Below are 13,386 nucleotides of genomic sequence, written 5' to 3' on the forward strand. Positions count from 1 at the left end.
CCTCACCGCATGGCGATCTCTGGGTCCCAAACAGTGCAAAGGCGGAGATTGCAGTCCTGTTGAAATCTGGGCCCTGCGACGCACATGATGTTGCTTCTCCCGCCATCCACTGATTAATAGACCAGGTTCACGGTGGGGCGAAAGAGGCTGTGCTTCCTGGTGGCAGGGATTGCAAATGATACATAGCCATATTTCCTCTTCTGGAGGCCCTAAAACCTCAAAATGTCAACAAAAAATAATACACGTGTTTAACGCAGTGTCTAGATTTTTCAATACGTTTTCCAGCATAAGACTTCGGCTGTTCTTAGCATTTGTGATTGCTATTTCCTGAGGACTTCTCAGTGACCAGTCCCTGACACGTTCAGAGTTTGTAATGAGGCTGCAGGAGGCACAGCTGTAGTCTCCTGACAGTGGCTCTGGTTGGTATGAGTTTCAAATGCACCTTTAAAGTTAAAGGTGATTGCGTTCGGGACTACCACCTTCCCTGTTCCTATGGCTGCTTTCCTCCTTGACTGCTCCTCATTTTTCTTTATAGCGCATATTCCCACCTCACATAAGTACGTCTTTGTTTATTTCCTCTCTTCTTCATGAGATAAAGAAGTCTGTATGCTTGCTTTCCTTTTGGAACCTCAGGGACGAGAAACTGAGGTCTGTGGGGTTGAAGGGGTGAATGAATGATTCCACCAGTTGCAAAACCCGTACCCTGTTAACAAAGGGTGGGGCAAGCAGTTGAGTATGACTGACATTGGTTTTTATAATAAGGGTGAGTGAGCAAAACTTGTTTAACCTCAGTACCTTTTTTTTTTTTTTTTCTTGGCTGAAATTTATATTTCTGAGAGTCTGCCCCACCTCCCAGGGCGGGGGGAAGGGGGGGTGGGGCGGAAAACAACACCTACTGAACAACTTACCATTCCTTTATCAGCGTTTTAAACATTCCTGAAGTACAGCAAAATGCATTATAACCTCAGATAACTTTTTTTAAATATTGTATCTTTAGCTCTTGGCTCAAGGTCCCAGAACTTATATTCAAGAAATCCTACCAATCCTAACATGCCTTCTGAGGCTCCTCTGAAATACTGTAGAATAATAACTGATTTCTCTTTACAAACTTGTTTAAGGAGTCAGATTTAGAATAATTGTTTCCGAGTATCTATGAATGATGGTACTTTGTTATGAAGGACTTTGTTGTGTATCATAGTTAATTTGAAAATCAGCGTGGATTGCTTTACTTAAAATCCAAAGTGTAAACCTAAGAGGCTTCACGATGACATAAGGTTATTTTAAGAAAACATTCTCAGTGGCAAACACTGTTTTACTAAAATCCGTCTCTTTAGATGGGAGAAAATGACCTAAGGCAGAATGAGATTTCAAGAACAATATTGTATGAGTACCATTTAAATCTGTTGTATTTAGTGGACACAAGTGAAGATAACTGATCTTAGTAAAGCATTAAACTTTTGAATGTCAATTAGACCTTTTAATTAATAAGCATTGAACCTTTTTGTAAAGAACATAATGTAAATATATACTTTTTTTTTCCATGCATTTTTATTCCTAAGGAGTCTGGTGGGTTCTTTGAAAGTAAAAATGGTCTTTATAGCCTGCCATTCTGGCATAATTAATATTATGCTGAAACAGTTCTTTCCGTTTATAAATGTATTTATCTTACTTGATTTGAAAATAAAGCGATGAGGAAGGTAGGGCCTAAACAATTATCTGCATTTTTCAGGCAGAACTGCTGAGGTTCAGAGAATCTCTCTGTCACACATGCAAGGTGCACAGCTGGTGAGTAGTGGAACTAAGACTAGAATCTGGGTGGTCTGCGTTCTACTCCATGAACTCCCCGACCATAACCACCACCTCTACAGGCACAACACTCATACTCAGATTCCATAAACTCCCCTCAAGACCCCTATAAAGAAGGTGCTATTAGCCTCATTTTTCAGATGGAAAGATGGAGGTTACAAGGGGGCACATAGTGTGCCCTAAGGTCGTAGAGCTAACAAGTGGCCGAGTGGGTAAGGGAACCACAGAAGTTTGTGCCTGTGATAAATGATCTTTCCTTTATGCTGCTTACTCTTCCTTGGTATGTTATGGGAATGTTCATTTCTCTTAGTGTTTCCAGCAGCTTACCAGAACCATGGTTCCACTAAGATTGAGGGCTTGAGCATGTATGGACTTGTGTATGTACTGTCTCTATGTAACCTCATTCCTTCTGGTTATCCCTCTCTCTCCTGGTTTTTTTTGTTTTTAAGCTCTGTACCAACTGGTACCAAATGGAAAATATCGATGTGCTATGGTGACATTTGCTCCTTTCCATGTTCAAGGTGCTCACGTTTTTATTCTGAATGAAATTATTGCATTGATTTTTCAAATCCTATAAAGTATGAAGCCTAGGACAGTGTGAGAATCCACCCTAGGAGCAAGGACTTTAAAATGATTTGTGACTGCTCTTCAAATGGAACAGAGGGGGGTTAGGAAGTATTTCCTGTAAGGATGATGCTGATTTTCATCGTTGTAAAAAATCTTGCCAGGATTGAAGCTATATTCATTCTTCACAAGCCAAAATACCTTCGTCATATATATGGGTGCTAAGAATTTTTTTTTAACTCATCTTTCTGAGAGCTTATTTGGCCAAGAATTAGAAATAGACTGCATTTGTGAGTAAGTGGATATCTGCTCCAATTCCTCAGTTCAAATGCCGTTGAAGACAGAATGAAATAGAGCACCCATAGTTCTGTTCTGGGGGCTGTGGATTGAATTAGAATGGAGATTGAAATAATTGTTGTCCTTAAAGGCAGAGAATCTAGTTCTTAGGCAAGAAGATAGGGATGTTTTCTTTTCCATCTACACTCCCTGTTCTGTTAAGTGATTACATATATCATTTCAATTACACTGGGATTGATAATGTAATTCCAATGTCAACACGCTAATTCTCTGACATTGAATTAGAAATAAGATGAGATTTCTTAAGAGCTTTTAGTAAAAGAATGCATCTGAAGCTTATGGACCTAAAAGGGAATGACTAGCACACTTCATGACTCAAATCATTTTTAATATAAATTATTGCATACTTATCAAATATGATTAAATAGTTTAATTGGAAATTCTTAAGGGGTGCCCGTGTGGCTCAGTCAGTTAATCGTGATCCTCAGGGTCGTGGGTTCGAGCCCCACGGCAGCTCTGTGCTGACAGCTCAGAGCCTGGAGCCTGCTTCAGATTCTGAGCCTCCCTCCCTGTCCCTCCACTGCTTGCGCGCTTGCGTGTGCACTTTCTGAAAAATAAACATTTAAAAAATAAAATGGAAAATACTTTAAAAAATCACTTGGGTTTAAGAAAATGAAACATTATAGGAAACATGCTCATAAGGTGTCAGTATTCTAGCAGATAAGTATCCTTGAGTCTATGTATTTTACACATGACATGATTTGCCTAACACATGCATTTGCTTTCCGTAAATGTACAGAATTTGTTTCTATCGTGTAATTGTTTGGCTCACTTGAGCTTTATCATAATAGCATGTCTTAAAAACTTCCTACGTTAAGGGCATAGTTTTTCAGTCCGTGAACATGTCTTTCACAAGTGTCTTTGATCCCCAGTGGGGGGCCCCAGTGCTACATTTCCACGTTGAAGAGGAGATCCCCAAGTCTGATCTGTTCTAAATCTTAATTCCATTTATCTCCCAACAAAATATCACAAAAATCTTTCTACTCTTAAATGTCGGGATGCTGACCGTAAGGAATGCGCAGCTCCCAGAGCTTCTCCAACAGAAACTGTTGTTCCTCCTCACGGGGACGATTCTTCTCTTTAGAAACCACGAGGTGTTTTTTCTGGTGAGTTATTCCAGGCGTGTAGACTTGTAACAGCTGACCGAAGGTCCTGGAGGAGATTGCTCTTCGATGCAGTAAACTGAACATACACAGTCCTGCTTATGGGGCGCGGGCCCGCTAACAGGAAAGCTTTCCTTGTCCGCGTTTACTTCACCATCCAATCCTCTTAGTTGAACGGCATATTTGGTACGGTACTTACTGGGTCACGATGAGGAAACCCTGCCTCTCTGTTCACTTGGATTTGGAAGATGGGAAGTCTTGCCTGTATTTCCCTCTTCAGTCTTGGCACAAGTGGGAGCTCTCTTTATATTAAAAGAAAGAACACTTTTTGGAGAGGCTGCAGATACGCATGGGGAGATAGTTAGTAGGTACTTCAGTGGCTCTTGCTTCAAGTTGTTCATGGTGCTTTGTAATCGGAGTAAACCGTGTTAGGTCTTCGGGGCTGCTGGTACAACTTGGATTCAGGAGCGTGTCGCAGAGCGTAGTGGAGGCTTGTGCGGAATTATTCCGGGACGTAGCAGTATCTACCCTCCCTGAGTGAGTCTGTGCGTCTTGTTTGATCTTGCCGGAGCATTTGGTCTTTGTGTCGCACATACGCTCGTTGAAATTTGTAATTATCTTGCTGTGGACTCTGTCTCTGCCATGTTTGTTGCTCTCGGACACCTGGCACCACGTAGTCCATGAGCCTGTAGAGGCGAAGTATTACTGCAGACGACACTACCTGTAGTAGTGGTCCGCTGGACAAAGTTATCGTGTGCAGAGGCAGAGTATGACTCCAGACAACACCACCCTGTGTTCCTGGTCCATCGGACAAACTTAGAGAGGTATCTACCTTGGGTGGAGTTTTAGAAGTTCGAAACGAGCATCTTGGGACCCTAGGTTTTGGGCCCGCTGGATCAGTGCATGTAAGAATTTGACAAGATGCAAATCAACAATGGTTCTTGCTCGAGTGACCAACAGGCTTTACACTCTAGGGTCTACTTGCACTGTTCAGATTTTCAAGGATGATTGGATTAGACCTGCCTTACTCTCTGAGCCTGTTGAAGCCAATGTCCTAAACTTTTCAGATCCCATAATTTTATACCTCCTTTAAAAGGTGCTAGTGATTCAAACCCTGTCACATTGACTCCTGCTAAACCTAGTAGCCCACTTCCAGAATTTTCGTTCAGCACCGCTGGAAAAAACATGAGTCCAGTTATTCCACCAAACATCCCAAGACCTTAGGGTTTGGGACTTAATCATGGACACACACCTTATAGTAGCATCCTTCATCAAGGACTTGAAGTTCCAGGATTCAGGACTGGTTTTACAGGTGTGCCAAGTCGACTGGAGCTAACAATACAATTGGACAAGTGAGACCATGATGTACTTATGTACTTAGGAATATTGATCCCTTGACTTCCAATTCATTTAGTAATCAACTGTGTATTGAATGTTCAATCATTTACTCTACCTGTTAGAGAATAGTATGTTCAGGTTACATGAAATCAAGGAAAATAAATTTTTGTAAAATTTATTTGGGGCTGCGAGAACCTTCTAAATATTAGGGTTATACTTGAGGAAGCAGATCTGTCACATTATTAAATATTCAGTGAAATTTATAAACATGCTTCTTGAATAATGACATACATTCTAGGAAAGGGGGGAGAAAAGTGTCCGTTTTAAAAGTCTCTCTTATAGTTTTTCCAAACTTAATTCATACGTTTTTCTTTGATTTATATCTTGCAAAGGAGAAGTAAAAGTTTTTATCAGAAATTCTAGAACATGTTCTGTCCAGCATAGCTTAAAAGACTTATTGATTTTTTTAATAGTGTTTCTCATTAAAATATTTTGTTACATTTGTAAGTAGTTCTTAAAGTGTTTTATTTTGGTTAAATGAATAACAAATCCTTTGTTAATGAACAATGAAGGAATTCCAGTTTTCTGTATTACATTTAATCAAAGACCAACATTTAAAAAATGACATAATAAAAACTGACATAATGATGGAACTTAAATTTTTTGTCACCCTTTTGATTGGCATTTTAATCTTTTTTAACAAAAAATCAAATATATTGCCAAAATATATGGAATCCTATGTATAATATGGGATTGGATATCTTTTCAAAGTTGCATAAATAGTTTGAGTTTATATTATCATTTTGCTGAAATAGACCTTAGTTTATAGAATACAGTATTGGGAGATCTGTAATGGTCAATTTCTAACTTACTTTGCTTTGTCAAAGTCATAAATTGATGAAGTGTGAGAGTCACGTGGATTATTTTATTTTTTGTTTTGATTATTTTCCAAACGTAAATGTTAAGGACTTGCCAACATGGCCAGTATTACTTATAAAAAGTATCACAAGCAACGTTCACCAATTAAGACAAAAAAGGAAAAAAAAAAAAAAAAGGTTGGGGTCATATTTAAGGTAGTTTGTTCAATTGCATGAACCTAGAGAAAACCAGATGAAGGGAAGAAACGGGAAGAATTATTTAGTTCTTGCCAAAAACGCAGATGATTCAGGTCAAATTCATTGGTTAATAATCATTCATTTCTCCATTGGATATGGGTGTTTAAGATTTCATTTATTATCAACCACAAATCAGTGAGCGTTTTCATTTGACATAGTAGTATAGGTTGCCTTTATGGTTAAATTAAAAAAAACCTGTAGCTGTTAAATTCAAACAAAATGAACTATAAACAATTTATCAAATCATACACTCCATACTCACATGGAATGTGAGGAGTCCAAGTTTAAACTTTTGGGACCTGGTTTTCTTTAAAATCAGAAGAGTTTCAGGTCTTCTCAAAATCTTACCAAAACTCCCAAAGGGCGTATTCAAGTAGAATTCTATTCCTTCTTTCTTTCTTTCTTTCTTAACATTTTTATTTTCATTTTTTAAATGAAATTTATTGTCAAATTGGTTTCCATACAACACCCAGTGCTCATCCCAAAAGGTGCCCTCCTCACTACCCATCACCCACTGTCCCCTCCCTCCCACCTCCAGAATTCTGTTTCATAGTTGGTAAGCAGAATGGTACAGTCCAAGACTGGCTTGAATTCCCCTCCAGAGGAAATTACTTGCAGGAAATGCAAACAAGTCAATGGGTTATTATTTGATACTTTATCACCTATGAAGAGAGCCATGTAATATATACAGCGTATTATGAATATGAAAGACACTGCACTCCTGATGATTTTTTGCATAATAACAGGTACTGAAATTGTTACATTTGCTATGATCTCATATGGTAAAAACAATTGCATATGTTCTTCTATGTTGTGTGCTATTTCAAGCATGCTGACTCCACAGTTCCCTCCGAACATAAACGTCTGGTTTCTCTAAGTAGAAGCAGGAGTGCCATGGGCTCTAATTGCCCTGAGCCCAATCAGGTATGTTTTTAAGGGTAAGAAATCATTTAGGGCAAGTGGGAGATGGGGACCAAGACCTAGAATGTAGGTGTCTGTAAGCATCACAGAAAAGATTTAGGAACCGCTTCAGAGCCCAGGGACCACACACGAACAGCCGCGAAGGATCTCCTTCTCTGAAGCAGACTCTAGGTCACGGGGCCCTGGGAACCCATGCCATAGCCAGGAAACTCAGCAGCACCCGGACCAAGCTCCTGCAGATGGAGTCGTGGCCACAGGCCTGCGTTGTCTACAAGTTTCCAGAAACCAGCGGCGTCACACAGATTCGCTACCTGCGACTGGTAGAGGAAACCATCTGATGTGGGTGTCATCGGGCTGATACAGCGAGACGTCAGCCGGGCTGTTTGCCGTTCTGCAGATTTCAGCATCACACCCATTCCCGGCCTCTGCTGATTGCGCCCCCTTCCTCGGGCTTCAAGGCCAGCAGTTGTGGGCCCGGTCCTCCTCGCCTGGCGTTACTCGGGCCCCTTTTCTGTCTTCCTCTTCCACTTGTCACTGCCCCAAGACGGCATGGGGCCCATCAGGACCATCCCGGATGATCCCTCTGTGTTACATTCCACTGATGAGCAGTCCCGGACTCATTTCATGTAGCATAACCTACTCCCAGGTTCCGACGGAGGCTATTCTCAAGTGCCGTATTAGTAATCATCTTGTTTATGGTATCACCTGTATGAGTGGTCATCTGGTTTATAGTATCACCTAGCTCTTAAACTGTGGCCTAAAACCGAATGGTTCACATATTTCTTAATTTCTGTATGTGTTTTCGGTGTTGTTTTGATTTATTGGCCGCTGGTTATTTGGACAGCTACAACGCCACACGCTCTCTCTAACGCTTTCTGCCTCTGTGCCTTTCTTCTGCCTCTCATGCCTGCCGTTTCAGGAGAAGTTTATAAATGGAGGGTAACAGACCTGCGTTAATTTTTTTCGTATGAGCGCAAGTCCTGATGATACCCCTTTCTCTGACAGTTTGCACCAGCCCGACTCTGACTCAGTTTTTAAAATCTTCTCTTTTGGCAAGAAATTCCTGGCTTTCCTGGGTTCCTTAGCTGACACTTGTTCTTGGATGACTGTTGCGTTGTTTTTCTTGGTTGTCCAACAACCTTCCGTCTTCTAGAAGGACCATGGGAAATCTGATAGTCAGCAGCCAAAGGAGACCTAACTGGGACTATGTTCTCTACTCTTTTCCCTTTTCTCCACCTTTTTTTAATACTTTCATTTGTGTATTTTTCATTTTTAAAATCTGGGTACAGTTGATAGTTTTGGGCAAACAGCATAGTGATTCCAGTTCTCTGCATCTGCTATTCTCATAAGTGCACGTATCACCACATGGCATTGTCACCACCACTGCTCCTGGTGTGGTGCCTTTATCCAAGGGACCTCCTCACTTGGTGACAGTGACCTGGAGCCTGTGCTTCTCACTCCCCCTCACCCACACTCCCTGTCCCTCCACGCACTCCCCCCAGAAGCCAGCAGTTTGTTCTCTGTATTTATGGGTCTGTTTCTGTTGTCTTGTTTCAGATTCCACGTGAGTGAAATCATATGGTAATGGTCTTTCTCTGGCTGACTTAGTTCCCTTGGCATGATACTCTCTGGGCTCATTCATATTGTTGCAAATGGCAAGATCTCTTTTTTATGAGACTTTTTTTATGGCTGAATAATATTCCATTGTGTATCCGTTCGTTGATGGCTAGACGCTTACGTTGCTTCCATATTCTGGTTATTGCAAATAATGCTGGAATAGACTTAGGGTGCATATATCTTTTAGAATTCGTTTTTTGGGGGGCTTAGGTGGCTCAGTCAGTTAAGCATCTGACTTCAGCTCAGGTCATGATCTCATGGTTCATGAGTTTGAGCTGCACATCGGAGTGAGCCTGCTTGGGGTCCTCCATCCCCCCTCTCTCCTTACCCCTTCCCCACCCATTCTCTCTCTCAAAAAATGAACATTAAAAAAATTAATTTTCTTCTTTCATTTTCTTTGGGTAAATACCAAGTAGTGGAATTATATGATCATAAGGTGATTCTACTTCTAATTTTTGGAGGAAGCTCCATAGTGTTATCCACCGTGGCTGCACCGGTTTGCATTCCCACCAAAAGTGCAAGAGGGTTCCTTTATCTTCTCATCCTTGCTGGCAACATGTAGTTTGTTTTGTATTTACCACAAGCCATTCTTACAGGTGTGAGGTTATATCCTATCATAATTTTGATTTGTATTTCCCTGCTGATGAGTGACGTTGAGTATCTTTTCATGTGTCTGTTGACCATCTGGATGTCTTCTTTGGAAAAATGTCTATTCAGGTTCTGTTTTTTTGTTTTTGTTTTGCCCATTTCAATCAGAGGAATGTTATTTACTATTACTATTCGACGTTCAGCTGTAGAAGTTCTTTCTATATTTTAGGTATTAACTCCTTATAGTTACATATTTGTAAATATCTTCTCCCATTCAGCAGGTTGTCTTTTAGTTGCTGTGGCTAACATAAGAGCAATTATTGCCTGTGCTCTCCTCTAAGAGTTTTATGGTTTCAGGTCTCACAGTTAGGTCTTTAATCTACTTTTAGTTTATTTTTGTGTATGCTGGAAGAAAGTGGTCCGGTTTCGTTCTTTTGAATTGCTGTCCAGTTTTCCCAATGCTACTTATTGAAGAGACTGTCTTTTCCCAAGTGCATATTCTTGCCTCCTTTGTCACGGATTAATTGACCATATAATTGTGAGTTCATTGCCGGGATCTCTGTTTTGCTCTGTTGGTGTCTTTTTGAGCCAGTATCCTACTGTTTTGTTTACGACAGCTTTGTAGTATCTCTCAATACCTGGGATTGTGATGCGTCCAGCTTTGTTTTTCCTTCTCAAGATTGTTTTTGCCATTTGGGGTCTTTTGTGCGTCCATAAAAATTTTGGTGGTATTCTAGTTCTGTGAAAATGCTGTTGATAAGGATTGCACTGAATCTGTGGATTGCGTGGGGTGGTACATTGTTTGCCCCTTTTATTTCTAAGTGAACTTGTCAGTGCTGCTGCGTACGTGGGAACTAGGCTTGCGGGAAGCCCAGCTGCATTCCTCGTTCCCACACTGCAAGGAACCATGCATGTGCAGATCAGTATCATGTTGAGGGGTGTAGACGTTGAAGCCCTACTACGTGGCTTTGACCAATAGTTTTAGTCCTTATTTAGCTGTGCAGCCTTGGGCGAGTTAATTTCTCCCGGTGTTAATGTGCCCATATGTGAAGTAGTAGTTTTAAGATGTGTGAATTGCAATATGCTATGTACGAAATAAGTTATTATTTATGAAAAATTTATAAAACACAAATGCTGACATTTTAACAAACAGCCTATTTCTACATGCTTTTTCACACATAAGTTCAACTTTCTCTTTACCTTTTCTTTTTTACCTTTTCAATAATTACTTTATGACCCTTGGTTCCAGACCTTTAGACTGTTAGCACATTTAGAAGAGAACTTTAGGAGAACAATCACATAGAAGAAAGCATCTATGATCACCAAAGGGTGATTATAGTTAGGGTACTGAGCAATGTGATTCTTTACCATCTATAGGGAAAAGGTAGGTTCTTGATGTGGAGAGACCACAGAAATGGCCTATCAATAAGTGAAGATTTGTTTTCTTGACTAAAGACATTAATAGATGCCATCCCTAACTTCACATATATATAAACTAACATGCCTGATGCTCTGATGTTCATTAAGGTTTTGTTTAAAGTAAAAAAAAAAAAAAAAAAAAAAAAAATAGGCCCAAGTGACTTTTCCTAGAATGTAAAAACAACTGAATAGGACAATGAATAAATAAGTTAACATTTTATGGTGTCAGAGGGGACAAATAAGCAATTGATTTCCTTTTTTAAGAACACTTAGAGCAGATTCAGGAGAGAGGTGGTGTGAGGTCGTGATACAAGAGAAAAAATAGAAATAAAAGACAGGAGGGATTTGGCGAGAGAGACTCCTAATTTCTATTGTACTCAGATGTTCACCTGCTCTGAGCGAGAATAATCCATCAGGGAGATATACACCCATAGTTCAGTGTTCATGCTACCAAGCAAAGACCAAAAATGATATTGAAGTTTCATGAACAAGATGATGCCTATATTATTGGAGTAAATATCCTGAAAGTTTTAAGAAAGCTAGAAAAATATAGGTGAGAGTGTACAACTTTATTATATTTAATGTTTACTTTGGTTAGCAATTAAAAAAATAGGAAGAGGAAACTGAATACTAAGAAAAAAATTTTTTTAGAAAACCATAAGGGTTAAGAGTAAGAGTGCCATGTAAGAGACCAAAATCAAACCATCTAACAAAGAAGTTAGCAAGAAAGGTCACCCATAACACAACTTATGGAAGTCTCAAAACACACAATATGCATTTCACTAGAAAATAATCTAATGGTGGCATCTTAAATACCATGGCCGGAGCCTGGAAGGGTGGGCCCATAGGACATGCTATGTTAAGTTTTTGAATTCTCTTCATGAGAAATTGATTCAAACCTGAAGACAGATACATGGGTAATAGATGGAGAGATGATCGATCATATTTGTTGAAAAGGCAGCTGCTGGTCAGTATGTCATGGATAGTTATTCTAACACCGATGCATTCACTCGTTACTAAAATGCTATCTAAAACTGCGAAATTGGTGCATGCATACGTGTTTTGTTCTGAAACAGAGGGTTACAGACTTCCTTTGTTCCTTTCCTAAAATGTTTCTAATTTTGTGTTGACTTTTAGGGTATTCTTATTGAGTTTTTAATTATCATGATCGTTAATATTACTGGTTTTCCCTGATTAAAACCTTACACTTTAATATAAGAAGTACAATGTGTATTTTATGAGCCAGTGGTTCTGCCACAATGTCAATATCTGTTAACAAAATCTTAAATCATGGCTAAATTATATGTGAGCATTTTCACCAACAGTTAGGTTTGGAGGAGTTACTTTAAAATTTCTGGCTACATGAAGAGTAGATAGAAGTTCTATACTAGGCTTCGTTGCTCTAATTCAGTTCCTTTTCTGATATTGGTACTTCATCTTCTGAGCCTTTATCTAAAAAATGGGAAACTGATAAATTCCTAAAAGGTTAAACATGTCCCTTTAACTCCTTTGCTAAGTAAAGTAGCAAACGGTAGCTTCTTTTAAAGAGATATTTATTCCTACTCCACAACATCCACAGAATAGGCTGAGAATAACATTGAATTACTATACTGGTCTTTGTTTGGAATCTCCAGGGCACTGTATCTCTTTCTGCCTTCTGATAGTTACGTATTTGTCTCATATCCACGTATATCCTATAAGCTGTTTGAAGACCTATTAGACACCTACTTCATCTTGGAAACCTCCACCAGTAGCTAGATGCTTAGAAAATATGCTAAAATAAAAGCATGTAAGAATGTTGGTTAGTTGTACTAATCCCGGTAAACCAAGTTGGACTAAGATAGACAGCAGTAGTATGCTATTTTGCATAGAAAGTTTTATGCAAACCAGAATTATCCTGTTTTAAAGATAAACATCAAGGAGGCCTGTTTTCCAGACTGCTAATTACTTAACTTATTTTAACACGCTAGAATTTGAGATAAAGTCCTCCTGAACTCTCAAATGGAGGCCGTACAACGTAAGACATAAGATCCTTATGACCTATAGCACATAAAATGATGGTAGAATAATTAATGTTTCCCTTTCTTTGCTCTAACAAATAAAATTGCCTAGAGAACATAACACCCCAAGCCTGGGGTACCTGGTATACTCTCTTGGTGGCAGTATTTCCTTCCAATCCATCTTTTGAAATGAAGGAAAACTTACTCTAAGGGTAATAGCCAAGAAGTGCTTTACAGCTCATGAGCTACATGTCCTTACTGGGCGTGCTTCATCTTCCTTCAGTGAGTTAAGCCTCCAACTCTTGATTTTGGCCCAGGTCATGATCTCATGGTTTGTGAGATCAAGCCGCATATCAGCATGGAGCCTGCTTGGGATGCTCTCCCTCCTTCTCTGTCCCCTACCCCCCTACCCCCTGCCCCCTGCCCCGGGATCATGGTCTTTATCACTCAAAATAAGTAATTAAACTTCAAAAAAAAATGACTAAATGCTTTTAATAGAATAATCTTAGGCCAAGAAGCAAATACTTTGTTGTGTACAGGATTCTATTTACATCCCAT

At 39.6% G+C, this 13,386-nt stretch overlaps 1 pseudogene; it reads left to right on the forward strand.

Annotated features, from left to right (window-relative positions):
• LOC125933544 (zinc transporter 6-like) overlaps positions 1-5,302 on the forward strand; it is a 29,338-nt pseudogene extending 24,036 nt beyond the window's left edge.
• Positions 5,303-13,386: the final 8,084 nt, after the last annotated feature.

The sequence above is a fragment of the Panthera uncia genome, chromosome D2 (genome assembly GCF_023721935.1).
Source record: "Panthera uncia isolate 11264 chromosome D2, Puncia_PCG_1.0, whole genome shotgun sequence".
In the NCBI taxonomy this organism is placed as follows: Eukaryota; Metazoa; Chordata; class Mammalia; order Carnivora; family Felidae; genus Panthera; species Panthera uncia.